Genomic DNA, 17,906 nt, shown 5'->3' on the forward strand with positions numbered 1-17,906 from the left:
ATTTGATGTTCTTGTTTAGTTATAAGTTGCAATATCCACACATGGAAAAATTGCAATATCCACTCTGAAAAATTTCTGAAATACAATTGACAGATCTTAATCTGACAGATTTTAATTGACTGATTAAATTGTAATTCCAAAAATCCACAATTTGTCTGAGAAATTATGGTAATCTGAAACAATAGAACGATTTAACACAAGTGTGGAAAGCAGTTTAGCGCTCCGTTTGTAAGATTAAAATTTTGATGCGAAAATAATGCCAATATTCAAAGGTTGTGGGTTCGAGTCCCACTAGAATCGTGTTTTTTTTCCAGTGGTTGACTGCATTTGATGTGCTTGTTTAGTTTTAGGTTGCAATATCCACAAATTGTCTCTGAAAAATGTCTGTAATACAATTGACAGATTTTACTCTAGTGTGAAATGTGTTTCAGTAGTGGGCCCTGTGGCACATTATACAAAGGATGATCACATAGATTTCTTTGGGCAAAAAGATTAGGAAATGTACAACAGAAAATCAAGGGTGCCCTGTGACTCTTATGGAGCCACTTGGAGCCAAAGTCTTCATAACAATAGTTGGAGAAAGAATTAAAGTTTGCCTTTAAGTGTTTGAAACAGTACATCGCAATCAACTTTGATTTCATTAAAGGTGTTGGTAACACACAATATGTCGAAGAACCCTGCATGCCCAGAGGGCGATAAGTATGGTGGTCATATGGCACATCAAAAAACACATGTGAAATCTTAGCCTTCATATGCAGGATCTCAAGTCTGCTTACCCCGTGACTCTAATGAAGCCACTTTAAACCAATGCAATGGCAAAAGGTCCCCTACGAGCTAGTCCCTTGCCTTGAAACCATGTAAAAAAATATCTTCTTTCTTAGCAGCTGTAGCTTGTCAGGATGGCCGAGTGGTCTAAGGCGCCAGACTCAAGAATGCCATCTTCTCTCTGTGAGGGTCTTCTGGTCTCCATGCGGAGGCGTGGGTTCAAATCCCACTTCTGACAGTCATCTTCTTTTGTGCTTTGAGCTTCGTTTAATTCAACAATTTTTTGAGAAAGAATCCAAGATTGAATTTAAGCGTTGAAAGAGTACATTGCAGAAGACATTGATTTCATAACATAAGACAGCAATGTACAATCTCTAGACTCAAAAGAACAGTAACCTGGGGATCTAAACCACCAGCAAACTCAAGACAACTCAAATCCTCAATCTTCCCATCCAAAGTCAGACACCTTACCCATTAGGCCACGAGGTCTTGACAAAACACAAGAGTCTTATTCCGCACTTCGCAGAGAAGACATACCGAAAGAGGTGAAAATAACGACCCAGGTGTAGATACTTTCCAATAGCTGTCACATAGATTTCTTGGGGGAAAGAGATAAGAAAGTGTACAACAGGAAATCAAGGGTGCCTGTGACTCTTATGGAGCCGCTTTGAGCCAAAGTCTTCATAACAATAGTTGGAAAAAGAATTTACGTTTGTTCAAAGTTTTTGAAAGAGTAAATTGCAGACAACTTTGATTTAATCAAATCTCGCAACAACGCACTATCCGTAGAGGTACCTTGTAGGCCAAGATAGGGTTATGATCATATGGCAATCAACACTTGAAATCTTAGTTTTGACATGTCTGCCTTTCATACCAAGAGGGACTAAATATCTTGGGTGACACGTAACATGGAAAGAAACTGTTGAAATCTTAGTTTCCACTTGCCTGACATTCATTGATATGGAAGAACTCTAAAGAACAACAAAACCAAACCTCCGGCATCTCCGACCACGAAGGGACTCGAACCCTCAATCTTCTGATCCGAAGTCAGACGCCTTATCCATTAGGCCACGCGGTCTGCATGCAAAGTTTGCGAAAGAATGTGTGGATACGTTTCTCATAGAGAAACATAACTATATTTCCTTTACTTCACATGCCACAATATGCTTTTTATGACCACTGTCCTTCCTCTGACTGATGTTAATTAAGAACATGCAGACAAACGTAGGACACAGAAACGACTAATGCATTTGAAACATCTATGTACGAAGGATTATGCGTGAGTCAGATAGGTGGTTTCATGACGTCTGCTTCTTGTGTGTGTAGGCTCTGTGGCGCAATGGATAGCGCATTGGACTTCTAGCACTTGTCAAGGCATTCAAAGGTTGTGGGTTCGAGTCCCACCAGAGTCGTGGTTTTTCCAGTGGTTGACTGCATTTGATGTTCTTGTTTAGTTATAAGTTGCAATATCCACACATGGAAAAATTGCAATATCCACTCTGAAAAATTTCTGAAATACAATTGACAGATCTTAATCTGACAGATTTTAATTGACTGATTAAATTGTAATTCCAAATATCCACAATTTGTCTGTGAGAAATTATGGTAATCTGAAACAATAGAACGATTTAACACAAGTGTGGAAAGCAGTTTAGCGCTCCGTTTGTAAGATTAAAATTTTGATGCGAAAATAATGCCAATATTCAAAGGTTGTGGGTTCGAGTCCCACTAGAATCGTGTTTTTTTTCCAGTGGTTGACTGCATTTGATGTGCTTGTTTAGTTTTAGGTTGCAATATCCACAAATTGTCTCTGAAAAATGTCTGTAATACAATTGACAGATTTTACTCTAGTGTGAAATGTGTTTCAGTAGTGGGCCCTGTGGCACATTATACAAAGGATGATCACATAGATTTCTTTGGGCAAAAAGATTAGGAAATGTACAACAGAAAATCAAGGGTGCCCTGTGACTCTTATGGAGCCACTTGGAGCCAAAGTCTTCATAACAATAGTTGGAGAAAGAATTAAAGTTTGCCTTTAAGTGTTTGAAACAGTACATCGCAATCAACTTTGATTTCATTAAAGGTGTTGGTAACACACAATATGTCGAAGAACCCTGCATGCCCAGAGGGCGATAAGTATGGTGGTCATATGGCACATCAAAAAACACATGTGAAATCTTAGCCTTCATATGCAGGATCTCAAGTCTGCTTACCCTGTGACTCTAATGAAGCCACTTTAAACCAATGCAATGGCAAAAGGTCCCCTACGAGCTAGTCCTTTGCCTTGAAACCATGTAAAAAAATATCTTCTTTCTTAGCAGCTGTAGCTTGTCAGGATGGCCGAGTGGTCTAAGGCGCCAGACTCAAGAATGCAATCTTCTCTCTGTGAGGGTCTTCTGGTCTCCATGCGGAGGCGTGGGTTCAAATCCCACTTCTGACAGTCATCTTCTTTTGAGCTTCGTTTAATTCAACAATTTTTTGAGAAAGAATCCAAGATTGAATTTAAGCGTTGAAAGAGTACATTGCAGAAGACATTGATTTCATAACATAAGACAGCAATGTACAATCTCTAGACTCAAAAGAACAGTAACCTGGGGATCTAAACCACCAGCAAACTCAAGACAACTCAAATCCTCAATCTTCCCATCCAAAGTCAGACACCTTACCCATTAGGCCACGAGGTCTTGACAAAACACAAGAGTCTTATTCCGCACTTCGCAGAGAAGACATACCGAAAGAGGTGAAAATAACGACCCAGGTGTAGATACTTTCCAATAGCTGTCACATAGATTTCTTGGGGGAAAGAGATAAGAAAATGTACAACAGGAAATCAAGGGTGCCTGTGACTCTTATGGAGCCGCTTTGAGCCAAAGTCTTCATAACAATAGTTGGAAAAAGAATTTACGTTTGTTCAAAGTTTTTGAAAGAGTAAATTGCAGACAACTTTGATTTAATCAAATCTCGCAACAACGCACTATCCGTAGAGGTACCTTGTAGGCCAAGATAGGGTTATGATCATATGGCAATCAACACTTGAAATCTTAGTTTTGACATGTCTGCCTTTCATACCAAGAGGGACTAAATATCTTGGGTGACACGTAACATGGAAAGAAACTGTTGAAATCTTAGTTTCCACTTGCCTGACATTCATTGATATGGAAGAACTCTAAAGAAGAACAAAACCAAAACTCCGGCATCTCCGACCACGAAGGGACTCGAACCCTCAATCTTCTGATCCGAAGTCAGACGCCTTATCCATTAGGCCACGCGGTCTGCATGCAAAGTTTGCGAAAGAATGTGTGGATACGTTTCTCATAGAGAAACATAACTATATTTCCTTTACTTCACATGCCACAATATGCTTTTTATGACCACTGTCCTTCCTCTGACTGATGTTAATTAAGAACATGCAGACAAACGTAGGACACAGAAACGACTAATGCATTTGAAACATCTATGTACGAAGGATTATGCGTGAGTCAGATAGGTGGTTTCATGACGTCTGCGTCTTGCATATGTAGGCTCTGTGGCGCAATGGGTAGCGCATTGGACTTCTAGCACTTGTCAAGGCATTCAAAGGTTGTGGGTTCGAGTCCCACCAGAGTCGTGGTTTTTCCAGTGGTTGACTGCATTTGATGTTCTTGTTTAGTTATAAGTTGCAATATCCACACATGGAAAAATTGCAATATCCACTCTGAAAAATTTCTGAAATACAATTGACAGATCTTAATCTGACAGATTTTAATTGACTGATTAAATTGTAATTCCAAAAATCCACAATTTGTCTGAGAAATTATGGTAATCTGAAACAATAGAACGATTTAACACAAGTGTGGAAAGCAGTTTAGCGCTCCGTTTGTAAGATTAAAATTTTGATGCGAAAATAATGCCAATATTCAAAGGTTGTGGGTTCGAGTCCCACTAGAATCGTGTTTTTTTTCCAGTGGTTGACTGCATTTGATGTGCTTGTTTAGTTTTAGGTTGCAATATCCACAAATTGTCTCTGAAAAATGTCTGTAATACAATTGACAGATTTTACTCTAGTGTGAAATGTGTTTCAGTAGTGGGCCCTGTGGCACATTATACAAAGGATGATCACATAGATTTCTTTGGGCAAAAAGATTAGGAAATGTACAACAGAAAATCAAGGGTGCCCTGTGACTCTTATGGAGCCACTTGGAGCCAAAGTCTTCATAACAATAGTTGGAGAAAGAATTAAAGTTTGCCTTTAAGTGTTTGAAACAGTACATCGCAATCAACTTTGATTTCATTAAAGGTGTTGGTAACACACAATATGTCGAAGAACCCTGCATGCCCAGAGGGCGATAAGTATGGTGGTCATATGGCACATCAAAAAACACATGTGAAATCTTAGCCTTCATATGCAGGATCTCAAGTCTGCTTACCCTGTGACTCTAATGAAGCCACTTTAAACCAATGCAATGGCAAAAGGTCCCCTACGAGCTAGTCCCTTGCCTTGAAACCATGTAAAAAAATATCTTCTTTCTTAGCAGCTGTAGCTTGTCAGGATGGCCGAGTGGTCTAAGGCGCCAGACTCAAGAATGCAATCTTCTCTCTGTGAGGGTCTTCTGGTCTCCATGCGGAGGCGTGGGTTCAAATCCCACTTCTGACAGTCATCTTCTTTTGTGCTTTGAGCTTCGTTTAATTCAACAATTTTTTGAGAAAGAATCCAAGATTGAATTTAAGCGTTGAAAGAGTACATTGCAGAAGACATTGATTTCATAACATAAGACAGCAATGTACAATCTCTAGACTCAAAAGAACAGTAACCTGGGGATCTAAACCACCAGCAAACTCAAGACAACTCAAATCCTCAATCTTCCCATCCAAAGTCAGACACCTTACCCATTAGGCCACGAGGTCTTGACAAAACACAAGAGTCTTATTCCGCACTTCGCAGAGAAGACATACCGAAAGAGGTGAAAATAACGACCCAGGTGTAGATACTTTCCAATAGCTGTCACATAGATTTCTTGGGGGAAAGTGTAAAATATTCTAATACATTTTCTAACCTCAATTAAGAAATGGACCATATATAATTATTAGTATAGGCAATAGTCAAAGATATATAATTATTAGTATAGGCAATAGTCAAAGATATGTAATTATTAGGCATAAATAAATGATAATTAAGATATATTAATATGTTTCAAGGTTTCCTTGACCTTAAATATAGAATGAAGGATTTGCTGAACATGCAGTCTATAGATAGGATAGTAGCTTGCTAATGCATGGTATAGTTGTAACTCTAAAAGGGCATTACAATATACGTACAGCGACCACCTAAAATAGGGTTTGGGCGTGTAAGACCTAAGTGAACATGTTTGAACACCTAATTAGGTGAAGACCAATAGACTGACATCATTTTCAAATGATATATAAGCTTGGTGTACGAGAGGCATGGGAGGGGAGGTAGAGGAGAGATGTACTTGCCATCCACGGACTCTTCTTGTCCCAACACTCCCTCCCTCCATCCTCAGGAATGCATAGGACAGATGCCATCAACTAAATTCCTTTCCAAGGTTTTGTAAGACTTGTTTCGTATTATTTTTGTTATCTTCTTTTTATATTCTTCTTTTATTTTTGTTCGTATTAAATGTTTTACCTTTGTTTGCATCTAAGTGACTCTGCCTATTTTTGACGCACATACATTTATATGTGATCCAATTATTTGAAGTTTGTATTGGCCCTATATATTTTCTTACAGAAAGAGATAAGAAAATGTACAACAGGAAATCAAGGGTGCCTGTGACTCTTATGGAGCCGCTTTGAGCCAAAGTCTTCATAACAATAGTTGGAAAAAGAATTTACGTTTGTTCAAAGTTTTTGAAAGAGTAAATTGCAGACAACTTTGATTTAATCAAATCTCGCAACAACGCACTATCCGTAGAGGTACCTTGTAGGCCAAGATAGGGTTATGATCATATGGCAATCAACACTTGAAATCTTAGTTTTGACATGTCTGCCTTTCATACCAAGAGGGACTAAATATCTTGGGTGACACGTAACATGGAAAGAAACTGTTGAAATCTTAGTTTCCACTTGCCTGACATTCATTGATATGGAAGAACTCTAAAGAACAACAAAACCAAACCTCCGGCATCTCCGACCACGAAGGGACTCGAACCCTCAATCTTCTGATCCGAAGTCAGACGCCTTATCCATTAGGCCACGCGGTCTGCATGCAAAGTTTGCGAAAGAATGTGTGGATACGTTTCTCATAGAGAAACATAACTATATTTCCTTTACTTCACATGCCACAATATGCTTTTTATGACCACTGTCCTTCCTCTGACTGATGTTAATTAAGAACATGCAGACAAACGTAGGACACAGAAACGACTAATGCATTTGAAACATCTATGTACGAAGGATTATGCGTGAGTCAGATAGGTGGTTTCATGACGTCTGCGTCTTGCATATGTAGGCTCTGTGGCGCAATGGATAGCGCATTGGACTTCTAGCACTTGTCAAGGCATTCAAAGGTTGTGGGTTCGAGTCCCACCAGAGTCGTGGTTTTTCCAGTGGTTGACTGCATTTGATGTTCTTGTTTAGTTATAAGTTGCAATATCCACACATGGAAAAATTGCAATATCCACTCTGAAAAATTTCTGAAATACAATTTGACAGATCTTAATCTGACAGATTTTAATTGACTGATTAAATTGTAATTCCAAATATCCACAATTTGTCTGTGAGAAATTATGGTAATCTGAAACAATAGAACGATTTAACACAAGTGTGGAAAGCAGTTTAGCGCTCCGTTTGTAAGATTAAAATTTTGATGCGAAAATAATGCCAATATTCAAAGGTTGTGGGTTCGAGTCCCACTAGAATCGTGTTTTTTTTCCAGTGGTTGACTGCATTTGATGTGCTTGTTTAGTTTTAGGTTGCAATATCCACAAATTGTCTCTGAAAAATGTCTGTAATACAATTGACAGATTGTACTCTAGTGTGAAATGTGTTTCAGTAGTGGGCCCTGTGGCACATTATACAAAGGATGATCACATAGATTTCTTTGGGCAAAAAGATTAGGAAATGTACAACAGAAAATCAAGGGTGCCCTGTGACTCTTATGGAGCCACTTGGAGCCAAAGTCTTCATAACAATAGTTGGAGAAAGAATTAAAGTTTGCCTTTAAGTGTTTGAAACAGTACATCGCAATCAACTTTGATTTCATTAAAGGTGTTGGTAACACACAATATGTCGAAGAACCCTGCATGCCCAGAGGGCGATAAGTATGGTGGTCATATGGCACATCAAAAAACACATGTGAAATCTTAGCCTTCATATGCAGGATCTCAAGTCTGCTTACCCTGTGACTCTAATGAAGCCACTTTAAACCAATGCAATGGCAAAAGGTCCCCTACGAGCTAGTCCCTTGCCTTGAAACCATGTAAAAAAATATCTTCTTTCTTAGCAGCTGTAGCTTGTCAGGATGGCCGAGTGGTCTAAGGCGCCAGACTCAAGAATGCAATCTTCTCTCTGTGAGGGTCTTCTGGTCTCCATGCGGAGGCGTGGGTTCAAATCCCACTTCTGACAGTCATCTTCTTTTGTGCTTTGAGCTTCGTTTAATTCAACAATTTTTTGAGAAAGAATCCAAGATTGAATTTAAGCGTTGAAAGAGTACATTGCAGAAGACATTGATTTCATAACATAAGACAGCAATGTACAATCTCTAGACTCAAAAGAACAGTAACCTGGGGATCTAAACCACCAGCAAACTCAAGACAACTCAAATCCTCAATCTTCCCATCCAAAGTCAGACACCTTACCCATTAGGCCACGAGGTCTTGACAAAACACAAGAGTCTTATTCCGCACTTCGCAGAGAAGACATACCGAAAGAGGTGAAAATAACGACCCAGGTGTAGATACTTTCCAATAGCTGTCACATAGATTTCTTGGGGGAAAGAGATAAGAAAGTGTACAACAGGAAATCAAGGGTGCCTGTGACTCTTATGGAGCCGCTTTGAGCCAAAGTCTTCATAACAATAGTTGGAAAAAGAATTTACGTTTGTTCAAAGTTTTTGAAAGAGTAAATTGCAGACAACTTTGATTTAATCAAATCTCCCAACAACGCACTATCCGTAGAGGTACCTTGTAGGCCAAGATAGGGTTATGATCATATGGCAATCAACACTTGAAATCTTAGTTTTGACATGTCTGCCTTTCATACCAAGAGGGACTAAATATCTTGGGTGACACGTAACATGGAAAGAAACTGTTGAAATCTTAGTTTCCACTTGCCTGACATTCATTGATATGGAAGAACTCTAAAGAACAACAAAACCAAACCTCCGGCATCTCCGACCACGAAGGGACTCGAACCCTCAATCTTCTGATCCGAAGTCAGACGCCTTATCCATTAGGCCACGCGGTCTGCATGCAAAGTTTGCGAAAGAATGTGTGGATACGTTTCTCATAGAGAAACATAACTATATTTCCTTTACTTCACATGCCACAATATGCTTTTTATGACCACTGTCCTTCCTCTGACTGATGTTAATTAAGAACATGCAGACAAACGTAGGACACAGAAACGACTAATGCATTTGAAACATCTATGTACGAAGGATTATGCGTGAGTCAGATAGGTGGTTTCATGACGTCTGCGTCTTGCATATGTAGGCTCTGTGGCGCAATGGATAGCGCATTGGACTTCTAGCACTTGTCAAGGCATTCAAAGGTTGTGGGTTCGAGTCCCACCAGAGTTGTGGTTTTTCCAGTGGTTGACTGCATTTGATGTTCTTGTTTAGTTATAAGTTGCAATATCCACACATGGAAAAATTGCAATATCCACTCTGAAAAATTTCTGAAATACAATTTGACAGATCTTAATCTGACAGATTTTAATTGACTGATTAAATTGTAATTCCAAATATCCACAATTTGTCTGTGAGAAATTATGGTAATCTGAAACAATAGAACGATTTAACACAAGTGTGGAAAGCAGTTTAGCGCTCCGTTTGTAAGATTAAAATTTTGATGCGAAAATAATGCCAATATTCAAAGGTTGTGGGTTCGAGTCCCACTAGAATCGTGTTTTTTTTCCAGTGGTTGACTGCATTTGATGTGCTTGTTTAGTTTTAGGTTGCAATATCCACAAATTGTCTCTGAAAAATGTCTGTAATACAATTGACAGATTGTACTCTAGTGTGAAATGTGTTTCAGTAGTGGGCCCTGTGGCACATTATACAAAGGATGATCACATAGATTTCTTTGGGCAAAAAGATTAGGAAATGTACAACAGAAAATCAAGGGTGCCCTGTGACTCTTATGGAGCCACTTGGAGCCAAAGTCTTCATAACAATAGTTGGAGAAAGAATTAAAGTTTGCCTTTAAGTGTTTGAAACAGTACATCGCAATCAACTTTGATTTCATTAAAGGTGTTGGTAACACACAATATGTCGAAGAACCCTGCATGCCCAGAGGGCGATAAGTATGGTGGTCATATGGCACATCAAAAAACACATGTGAAATCTTAGCCTTCATATGCAGGATCTCAAGTCTGCTTACCCTGTGACTCTAATGAAGCCACTTTAAACCAATGCAATGGCAAAAGGTCCCCTACGAGCTAGTCCCTTGCCTTGAAACCATGTAAAAAAATATCTTCTTTCTTAGCAGCTGTAGCTTGTCAGGATGGCCGAGTGGTCTAAGGCGCCAGACTCAAGAATGCAATCTTCTCTCTGTGAGGGTCTTCTGGTCTCCATGCGGAGGCGTGGGTTCAAATCCCACTTCTGACAGTCATCTTCTTTTGTGCTTTGAGCTTCGTTTAATTCAACAATTTTTTGAGAAAGAATCCAAGATTGAATTTAAGCGTTGAAAGAGTACATTGCAGAAGACATTGATTTCATAACATAAGACAGCAATGTACAATCTCTAGACTCAAAAGAACAGTAACCTGGGGATCTAAACCACCAGCAAACTCAAGACAACTCAAATCCTCAATCTTCCCATCCAAAGTCAGACACCTTACCCATTAGGCCACGAGGTCTTGACAAAACACAAGAGTCTTATTCCGCACTTCGCAGAGAAGACATACCGAAAGAGGTGAAAATAACGACCCAGGTGTAGATACTTTCCAATAGCTGTCACATAGATTTCTTGGGGGAAAGAGATAAGAAAGTGTACAACAGGAAATCAAGGGTGCCTGTGACTCTTATGGAGCCGCTTTGAGCCAAAGTCTTCATAACAATAGTTGGAAAAAGAATTTACGTTTGTTCAAAGTTTTTGAAAGAGTAAATTGCAGACAACTTTGATTTAATCAAATCTCGCAACAACGCACTATCCGTAGAGGTACCTTGTAGGCCAAGATAGGGTTATGATCATATGGCAATCAACACTTGAAATCTTAGTTTTGACATGTCTGCCTTTCATACCAAGAGGGACTAAATATCTTGGGTGACACGTAACATGGAAAGAAACTGTTGAAATCTTAGTTTCCACTTGCCTGACATTCATTGATATGGAAGAACTCTAAAGAACAACAAAACCAAACCTCCGGCATCTCCGACCACGAAGGGACTCGAACCCTCAATCTTCTGATCCGAAGTCAGACGCCTTATCCATTAGGCCACGCGGTCTGCATGCAAAGTTTGCGAAAGAATGTGTGGATACGTTTCTCATAGAGAAACATAACTATATTTCCTTTACTTCACATGCCACAATATGCTTTTTATGACCACTGTCCTTCCTCTGACTGATGTTAATTAAGAACATGCAGACAAACGTAGGACACAGAAACGACTAATGCATTTGAAACATCTATGTACGAAGGATTATGCGTGAGTCAGATAGGTGGTTTCATGACGTCTGCTTCTTGCATATGTAGGCTCTGTGGCGCAATGGATAGCGCATTGGACTTCTAGCACTTGTCAAGGCGTTCAAAGGTTGTGGGTTCGAGTCCCACCAGAGTCGTGGTTCTTCCAGTGGTTGACTGCATTTGATGTTCTTGTTTAGTTATAAGTTGCAATATCCACACATGGAAAAATTGCAATATCCACTCTGAAAAATTTCTGAAATACAATTGACAGATCTTAATCTGACAGATTTTAATTGACTGATTAAATTGTAATTCCAAATATCCACAATTTGTCTGTGAGAAATTATGGTAATCTGAAACAATAGAACGATTTAACACAAGTGTGGAAAGCAGTTTAGCGCTCCGTTTGTAAGATTAAAATTTTGATGCGAAAATAATGCCAATATTCAAAGGTTGTGGGTTCGAGTCCCACTAGAATCGTGTTTTTTTTCCAGTGGTTGACTGCATTTGATGTGCTTGTTTAGTTTTAGGTTGCAATATCCACAAATTGTCTCTGAAAAATGTCTGTAATACAATTGACAGATTTTACTCTAGTGTGAAATGTGTTTCAGTAGTGGGCCCTGTGGCACATTATACAAAGGATGATCACATAGATTTCTTTGGGCAAAAAGATTAGGAAATGTACAACAGAAAATCAAGGGTGCCCTGTGACTCTTATGGAGCCACTTGGAGCCAAAGTCTTCATAACAATAGTTGGAGAAAGAATTAAAGTTTGCCTTTAAGTGTTTGAAACAGTACATCGCAATCAACTTTGATTTCATTAAAGGTGTTGGTAACACACAATATGTCGAAGAACCCTGCATGCCCAGAGGGCGATAAGTATGGTGGTCATATGGCACATCAAAAAACACATGTGAAATCTTAGCCTTCATATGCAGGATCTCAAGTCTGCTTACCCTGTGACTCTAATGAAGCCACTTTAAACCAATGCAATGGCAAAAGGTCCCCTACGAGCTAGTCCCTTGCCTTGAAACCATGTAAAAAAATATCTTCTTTCTTAGCAGCTGTAGCTTGTCAGGATGGCCGAGTGGTCTAAGGCGCCAGACTCAAGAATGCAATCTTCTCTCTGTGAGGGTCTTCTGGTCTCCATGCGGAGGCGTGGGTTCAAATCCCACTTCTGACAGTCATCTTCTTTTGTGCTTTGAGCTTCGTTTAATTCAACAATTTTTTGAGAAAGAATCCAAGATTGAATTTAAGCGTTGAAAGAGTACATTGCAGAAGACATTGATTTCATAACATAAGACAGCAATGTACAATCTCTAGACTCAAAAGAACAGTAACCTGGGGATCTAAACCACCAGCAAACTCAAGACAACTCAAATCCTCAATCTTCCCATCCAAAGTCAGACACCTTACCCATTAGGCCACGAGGTCTTGACAAAACACAAGAGTCTTATTCCGCACTTCGCAGAGAAGACATACCGAAAGAGGTGAAAATAACGACCCAGGTGTAGATACTTTCCAATAGCTGTCACATAGATTTCTTGGGGGAAAGAGATAAGAAAGTGTACAACAGGAAATCAAGGGTGCCTGTGACTCTTATGGAGCCGCTTTGAGCCAAAGTCTTCATAACAATAGTTGGAAAAAGAATTTACGTTTGTTCAAAGTTTTTGAAAGAGTAAATTGCAGACAACTTTGATTTAATCAAATCTCGCAACAACGCACTATCCGTAGAGGTACCTTGTAGGCCAAGATAGGGTTATGATCATATGGCAATCAACACTTGAAATCTTAGTTTTGACATGTCTGCCTTTCATACCAAGAGGGACTAAATATCTTGGGTGACACGTAACATGGAAAGAAACTGTTGAAATCTTAGTTTCCACTTGCCTGACATTCATTGATATGGAAGAACTCTAAAGAACAACAAAACCAAACCTCCGGCATCTCCGACCACGAAGGGACTCGAACCCTCAATCTTCTGATCCGAAGTCAGACGCCTTATCCATTAGGCCACGCGGTCTGCATGCAAAGTTTGCGAAAGAATGTGTGGATACGTTTCTCATAGAGAAACATAACTATATTTCCTTTACTTCACATGCCACAATATGCTTTTTATGACCACTGTCCTTCCTCTGACTGATGTTAATTAAGAACATGCAGACAAACGTAGGACACAGAAACGACTAATGCATTTGAAACATCTATGTACGAAGGATTATGCGTGAGTCAGATAGGTGGTTTCATGACGTCTGCGTCTTGCATATGTAGGCTCTGTGGCGCAATGGATAGCGCATTGGACTTCTAGCACTTGTCAAGGCATTCAAAGGTTGTGGGTTCGAGTCCCACCAGAGTCGTGGTTTTTCCAGTGGTTGACTGCATTTGATGTTCTTGTTTAGTTATAAGTTGCAATATCCACACATGGAAAAATTGCAATATCCACTCTGAAAAATTTCTGAAATACAATTTGACAGATCTTAATCTGACAGATTTTAATTGACTGATTAAATTGTAATTCCAAATATCCACAATTTGTCTGTGAGAAATTATGGTAATCTGAAACAATAGAACGATTTAACACAAGTGTGGAAAGCAGTTTAGCGCTCCGTTTGTAAGATTAAAATTTTGATGCGAAAATAATGCCAATATTCAAAGGTTGTGGGTTCGAGTCCCACTAGAATCGTGTTTTTTTTCCAGTGGTTGACTGCATTTGATGTGCTTGTTTAGTTTTAGGTTGCAATATCCACAAATTGTCTCTGAAAAATGTCTGTAATACAATTGACAGATTGTACTCTAGTGTGAAATGTGTTTCAGTAGTGGGCCCTGTGGCACATTATACAAAGGATGATCACATAGATTTCTTTGGGCAAAAAGATTAGGAAATGTACAACAGAAAATCAAGGGTGCCCTGTGACTCTTATGGAGCCACTTGGAGCCAAAGTCTTCATAACAATAGTTGGAGAAAGAATTAAAGTTTGCCTTTAAGTGTTTGAAACAGTACATCGCAATCAACTTTGATTTCATTAAAGGTGTTGGTAACACACAATATGTCGAAGAACCCTGCATGCCCAGAGGGCGATAAGTATGGTGGTCATATGGCACATCAAAAAACACATGTGAAATCTTAGCCTTCATATGCAGGATCTCAAGTCTGCTTACCCTGTGACTCTAATGAAGCCACTTTAAACCAATGCAATGGCAAAAGGTCCCCTACGAGCTAGTCCCTTGCCTTGAAACCATGTAAAAAAATATCTTCTTTCTTAGCAGCTGTAGCTTGTCAGGATGGCCGAGTGGTCTAAGGCGCCAGACTCAAGAATGCAATCTTCTCTCTGTGAGGGTCTTCTGGTCTCCATGCGGAGGCGTGGGTTCAAATCCCACTTCTGACAGTCATCTTCTTTTGTGCTTTGAGCTTCGTTTAATTCAACAATTTTTTGAGAAAGAATCCAAGATTGAATTTAAGCGTTGAAAGAGTACATTGCAGAAGACATTGATTTCATAACATAAGACAGCAATGTACAATCTCTAGACTCAAAAGAACAGTAACCTGGGGATCTAAACCACCAGCAAACTCAAGACAACTCAAATCCTCAATCTTCCCATCCAAAGTCAGACACCTTACCCATTAGGCCACGAGGTCTTGACAAAACACAAGAGTCTTATTCCGCACTTCGCAGAGAAGACATACCGAAAGAGGTGAAAATAACGACCCAGGTGTAGATACTTTCCAATAGCTGTCACATAGATTTCTTGGGGGAAAGAGATAAGAAAGTGTACAACAGGAAATCAAGGGTGCCTGTGACTCTTATGGAGCCGCTTTGAGCCAAAGTCTTCATAACAATAGTTGGAAAAAGAATTTACGTTTGTTCAAAGTTTTTGAAAGAGTAAATTGCAGACAACTTTGATTTAATCAAATCTCGCAACAACGCACTATCCGTAGAGGTACCTTGTAGGCCAAGATAGGGTTATGATCATATGGCAATCAACACTTGAAATCTTAGTTTTGACATGTCTGCCTTTCATACCAAGAGGGACTAAATATCTTGGGTGACACGTAACATGGAAAGAAACTGTTGAAATCTTAGTTTCCACTTGCCTGACATTCATTGATATGGAAGAACTCTAAAGAACAACAAAACCAAACCTCCGGCATCTCCGACCACGAAGGGACTCGAACCCTCAATCTTCTGATCCGAAGTCAGACGCCTTATCCATTAGGCCACGCGGTCTGCATGCAAAGTTTGCGAAAGAATGTGTGAATACGTTTCTCATAGAGAAACATAACTATATTTCCTTTACTTCACATGCCACAATATGCTTTTTATGACCACTGTCCTTCCTCTGACTGATGTTAATTAAGAACATGCAGACAAACGTAGGACACAGAAACGACTAATGCATTTGAAACATCTATGTACGAAGGATTATGCGTGAGTCAGATAGGTGGTTTCATGACGTCTGCGTCTTGCATATGTAGGCTCTGTGGCGCAATGGATAGCGCATTGGACTTCTAGCACTTGTCAAGGCATTCAAAGGTTGTGGGTTCGAGTCCCACCAGAGTTGTGGTTTTTCCAGTGGTTGACTGCATTTGATGTTCTTGTTTAGTTATAAGTTGCAATATCCACACATGGAAAAATTGCAATATCCACTCTGAAAAATTTCTGAAATACAATTTGACAGATCTTAATCTGACAGATTTTAATTGACTGATTAAATTGTAATTCCAAATATCCACAATTTGTCTGTGAGAAATTATGGTAATCTGAAACAATAGAACGATTTAACACAAGTGTGGAAAGCAGTTTAGCGCTCCGTTTGTAAGATTAAAATTTTGATGCGAAAATAATGCCAATATTCAAAGGTTGTGGGTTCGAGTCCCACTAGAATCGTGTTTTTTTTCCAGTGGTTGACTGCATTTGATGTGCTTGTTTAGTTTTAGGTTGCAATATCCACAAATTGTCTCTGAAAAATGTCTGTAATACAATTGACAGATTGTACTCTAGTGTGAAATGTGTTTCAGTAGTGGGCCCTGTGGCACATTATACAAAGGATGATCACATAGATTTCTTTGGGCAAAAAGATTAGGAAATGTACAACAGAAAATCAAGGGTGCCCTGTGACTCTTATGGAGCCACTTGGAGCCAAAGTCTTCATAACAATAGTTGGAGAAAGAATTAAAGTTTGCCTTTAAGTGTTTGAAACAGTACATCGCAATCAACTTTGATTTCATTAAAGGTGTTGGTAACACACAATATGTCGAAGAACCCTGCATGCCCAGAGGGCGATAAGTATGGTGGTCATATGGCACATCAAAAAACACATGTGAAATCTTAGCCTTCATATGCAGGATCTCAAGTCTGCTTACCCTGTGACTCTAATGAAGCCACTTTAAACCAATGCAATGGCAAAAGGTCCCCTACGAGCTAGTCCCTTGCCTTGAAACCATGTAAAAAAATATCTTCTTTCTTAGCAGCTGTAGCTTGTCAGGATGGCCGAGTGGTCTAAGGCGCCAGACTCAAGAATGCAATCTTCTCTCTGTGAGGGTCTTCTGGTCTCCATGCGGAGGCGTGGGTTCAAATCCCACTTCTGACAGTCATCTTCTTTTGTGCTTTGAGCTTCGTTTAATTCAACAATTTTTTGAGAAAGAATCCAAGATTGAATTTAAGCGTTGAAAGAGTACATTGCAGAAGACATTGATTTCATAACATAAGACAGCAATGTACAATCTCTAGACTCAAAAGAACAGTAACCTGGGGATCTAAACCACCAGCAAACTCAAGACAACTCAAATCCTCAATCTTCCCATCCAAAGTCAGACACCTTACCCATTAGGCCACGAGGTCTTGACAAAACACAAGAGTCTTATTCCGCACTTCGCAGAGAAGACATACCGAAAGAGGTGAAAATAACGACCCAGGTGTAGATACTTTCCAATAGCTGTCACATAGATTTCTTGGGGGAAAGAGATAAGAAAGTGTACAACAGGAAATCAAGGGTGCCTGTGACTCTTATGGAGCCGCTTTGAGCCAAAGTCTTCATAACAATAGTTGGAAAAAGAATTTACGTTTGTTCAAAGTTTTTGAAAGAGTAAATTGCAGACAACTTTGATTTAATCAAATCTCGCAACAACGCACTATCCGTAGAGGTACCTTGTAGGCCAAGATAGGGTTATGATCATATGGCAATCAACACTTGAAATCTTAGTTTTGACATGTCTGCCTTTCATACCAAGAGGGACTAAATATCTTGGGTGACACGTAACATGGAAAGAAACTGTTGAAATCTTAGTTTCCACTTGCCTGACATTCATTGATATGGAAGAACTCTAAAGAACAACAAAACCAAACCTCCGGCATCTC

At 39.5% G+C, this 17,906-nt stretch overlaps 22 non-coding genes across 22 annotated transcripts; 15 read left to right on the forward strand and 7 right to left on the reverse strand.

Moving 5' to 3' along the window:
* Positions 1-893: 893 nt before the first annotated feature.
* TRNAL-CAA (transfer RNA leucine (anticodon CAA)) lies at positions 894-1,003 on the forward strand. Its single transcript has 2 exons — positions 894-931; positions 958-1,003. It is a non-coding gene; the product is annotated as a tRNA-Leu (tRNA).
* Positions 1,004-1,770: 767 nt separating this feature from the next.
* On the reverse strand, positions 1,771-1,843 carry TRNAR-UCG (transfer RNA arginine (anticodon UCG)). The gene has a single exon. It is a non-coding gene; the product is annotated as a tRNA-Arg (tRNA).
* A 247-nt stretch (positions 1,844-2,090) lies between these two features.
* Positions 2,091-2,177, forward strand: TRNAR-UCU (transfer RNA arginine (anticodon UCU)). The gene is given in 2 exon segments: positions 2,091-2,127; positions 2,142-2,177. It is a non-coding gene; the product is annotated as a tRNA-Arg (tRNA).
* Positions 2,178-3,095: 918 nt separating this feature from the next.
* On the forward strand, positions 3,096-3,205 carry TRNAL-CAA (transfer RNA leucine (anticodon CAA)). The gene is made up of 2 exons: positions 3,096-3,133; positions 3,160-3,205. It is a non-coding gene; the product is annotated as a tRNA-Leu (tRNA).
* Positions 3,206-3,965: 760 nt separating this feature from the next.
* TRNAR-UCG (transfer RNA arginine (anticodon UCG)) lies at positions 3,966-4,038 on the reverse strand. Its single transcript has one exon. It is a non-coding gene; the product is annotated as a tRNA-Arg (tRNA).
* Positions 4,039-4,285: 247 nt separating this feature from the next.
* TRNAR-UCU (transfer RNA arginine (anticodon UCU)) lies at positions 4,286-4,372 on the forward strand. The gene is given in 2 exon segments: positions 4,286-4,322; positions 4,337-4,372. It is a non-coding gene; the product is annotated as a tRNA-Arg (tRNA).
* Positions 4,373-5,288: 916 nt separating this feature from the next.
* Positions 5,289-5,398, forward strand: TRNAL-CAA (transfer RNA leucine (anticodon CAA)). Its single transcript has 2 exons — positions 5,289-5,326; positions 5,353-5,398. It is a non-coding gene; the product is annotated as a tRNA-Leu (tRNA).
* A 1,494-nt stretch (positions 5,399-6,892) lies between these two features.
* TRNAR-UCG (transfer RNA arginine (anticodon UCG)) lies at positions 6,893-6,965 on the reverse strand. Its single transcript has one exon. It is a non-coding gene; the product is annotated as a tRNA-Arg (tRNA).
* Positions 6,966-7,212: 247 nt separating this feature from the next.
* On the forward strand, positions 7,213-7,299 carry TRNAR-UCU (transfer RNA arginine (anticodon UCU)). Its single transcript is given in 2 exon segments — positions 7,213-7,249; positions 7,264-7,299. It is a non-coding gene; the product is annotated as a tRNA-Arg (tRNA).
* A 919-nt stretch (positions 7,300-8,218) lies between these two features.
* On the forward strand, positions 8,219-8,328 carry TRNAL-CAA (transfer RNA leucine (anticodon CAA)). The gene is made up of 2 exons: positions 8,219-8,256; positions 8,283-8,328. It is a non-coding gene; the product is annotated as a tRNA-Leu (tRNA).
* Positions 8,329-9,095: 767 nt separating this feature from the next.
* On the reverse strand, positions 9,096-9,168 carry TRNAR-UCG (transfer RNA arginine (anticodon UCG)). Its single transcript has one exon. It is a non-coding gene; the product is annotated as a tRNA-Arg (tRNA).
* A 247-nt stretch (positions 9,169-9,415) lies between these two features.
* On the forward strand, positions 9,416-9,502 carry TRNAR-UCU (transfer RNA arginine (anticodon UCU)). The gene is given in 2 exon segments: positions 9,416-9,452; positions 9,467-9,502. It is a non-coding gene; the product is annotated as a tRNA-Arg (tRNA).
* A 919-nt stretch (positions 9,503-10,421) lies between these two features.
* On the forward strand, positions 10,422-10,531 carry TRNAL-CAA (transfer RNA leucine (anticodon CAA)). Its single transcript has 2 exons — positions 10,422-10,459; positions 10,486-10,531. It is a non-coding gene; the product is annotated as a tRNA-Leu (tRNA).
* Positions 10,532-11,298: 767 nt separating this feature from the next.
* On the reverse strand, positions 11,299-11,371 carry TRNAR-UCG (transfer RNA arginine (anticodon UCG)). Its single transcript has one exon. It is a non-coding gene; the product is annotated as a tRNA-Arg (tRNA).
* Positions 11,372-11,618: 247 nt separating this feature from the next.
* TRNAR-UCU (transfer RNA arginine (anticodon UCU)) lies at positions 11,619-11,705 on the forward strand. Its single transcript is given in 2 exon segments — positions 11,619-11,655; positions 11,670-11,705. It is a non-coding gene; the product is annotated as a tRNA-Arg (tRNA).
* A 918-nt stretch (positions 11,706-12,623) lies between these two features.
* TRNAL-CAA (transfer RNA leucine (anticodon CAA)) lies at positions 12,624-12,733 on the forward strand. Its single transcript has 2 exons — positions 12,624-12,661; positions 12,688-12,733. It is a non-coding gene; the product is annotated as a tRNA-Leu (tRNA).
* Positions 12,734-13,500: 767 nt separating this feature from the next.
* Positions 13,501-13,573, reverse strand: TRNAR-UCG (transfer RNA arginine (anticodon UCG)). Its single transcript has one exon. It is a non-coding gene; the product is annotated as a tRNA-Arg (tRNA).
* Positions 13,574-13,820: 247 nt separating this feature from the next.
* Positions 13,821-13,907, forward strand: TRNAR-UCU (transfer RNA arginine (anticodon UCU)). Its single transcript is given in 2 exon segments — positions 13,821-13,857; positions 13,872-13,907. It is a non-coding gene; the product is annotated as a tRNA-Arg (tRNA).
* Positions 13,908-14,826: 919 nt separating this feature from the next.
* On the forward strand, positions 14,827-14,936 carry TRNAL-CAA (transfer RNA leucine (anticodon CAA)). Its single transcript has 2 exons — positions 14,827-14,864; positions 14,891-14,936. It is a non-coding gene; the product is annotated as a tRNA-Leu (tRNA).
* A 767-nt stretch (positions 14,937-15,703) lies between these two features.
* Positions 15,704-15,776, reverse strand: TRNAR-UCG (transfer RNA arginine (anticodon UCG)). Its single transcript has one exon. It is a non-coding gene; the product is annotated as a tRNA-Arg (tRNA).
* Positions 15,777-16,023: 247 nt separating this feature from the next.
* Positions 16,024-16,110, forward strand: TRNAR-UCU (transfer RNA arginine (anticodon UCU)). The gene is given in 2 exon segments: positions 16,024-16,060; positions 16,075-16,110. It is a non-coding gene; the product is annotated as a tRNA-Arg (tRNA).
* A 919-nt stretch (positions 16,111-17,029) lies between these two features.
* On the forward strand, positions 17,030-17,139 carry TRNAL-CAA (transfer RNA leucine (anticodon CAA)). Its single transcript has 2 exons — positions 17,030-17,067; positions 17,094-17,139. It is a non-coding gene; the product is annotated as a tRNA-Leu (tRNA).
* Positions 17,140-17,906: the final 767 nt, after the last annotated feature.

This window comes from Spea bombifrons, chromosome 5, assembly GCF_027358695.1.
Source record: "Spea bombifrons isolate aSpeBom1 chromosome 5, aSpeBom1.2.pri, whole genome shotgun sequence".
Taxonomy (NCBI): Eukaryota; Metazoa; Chordata; class Amphibia; order Anura; family Pelobatidae; genus Spea; species Spea bombifrons.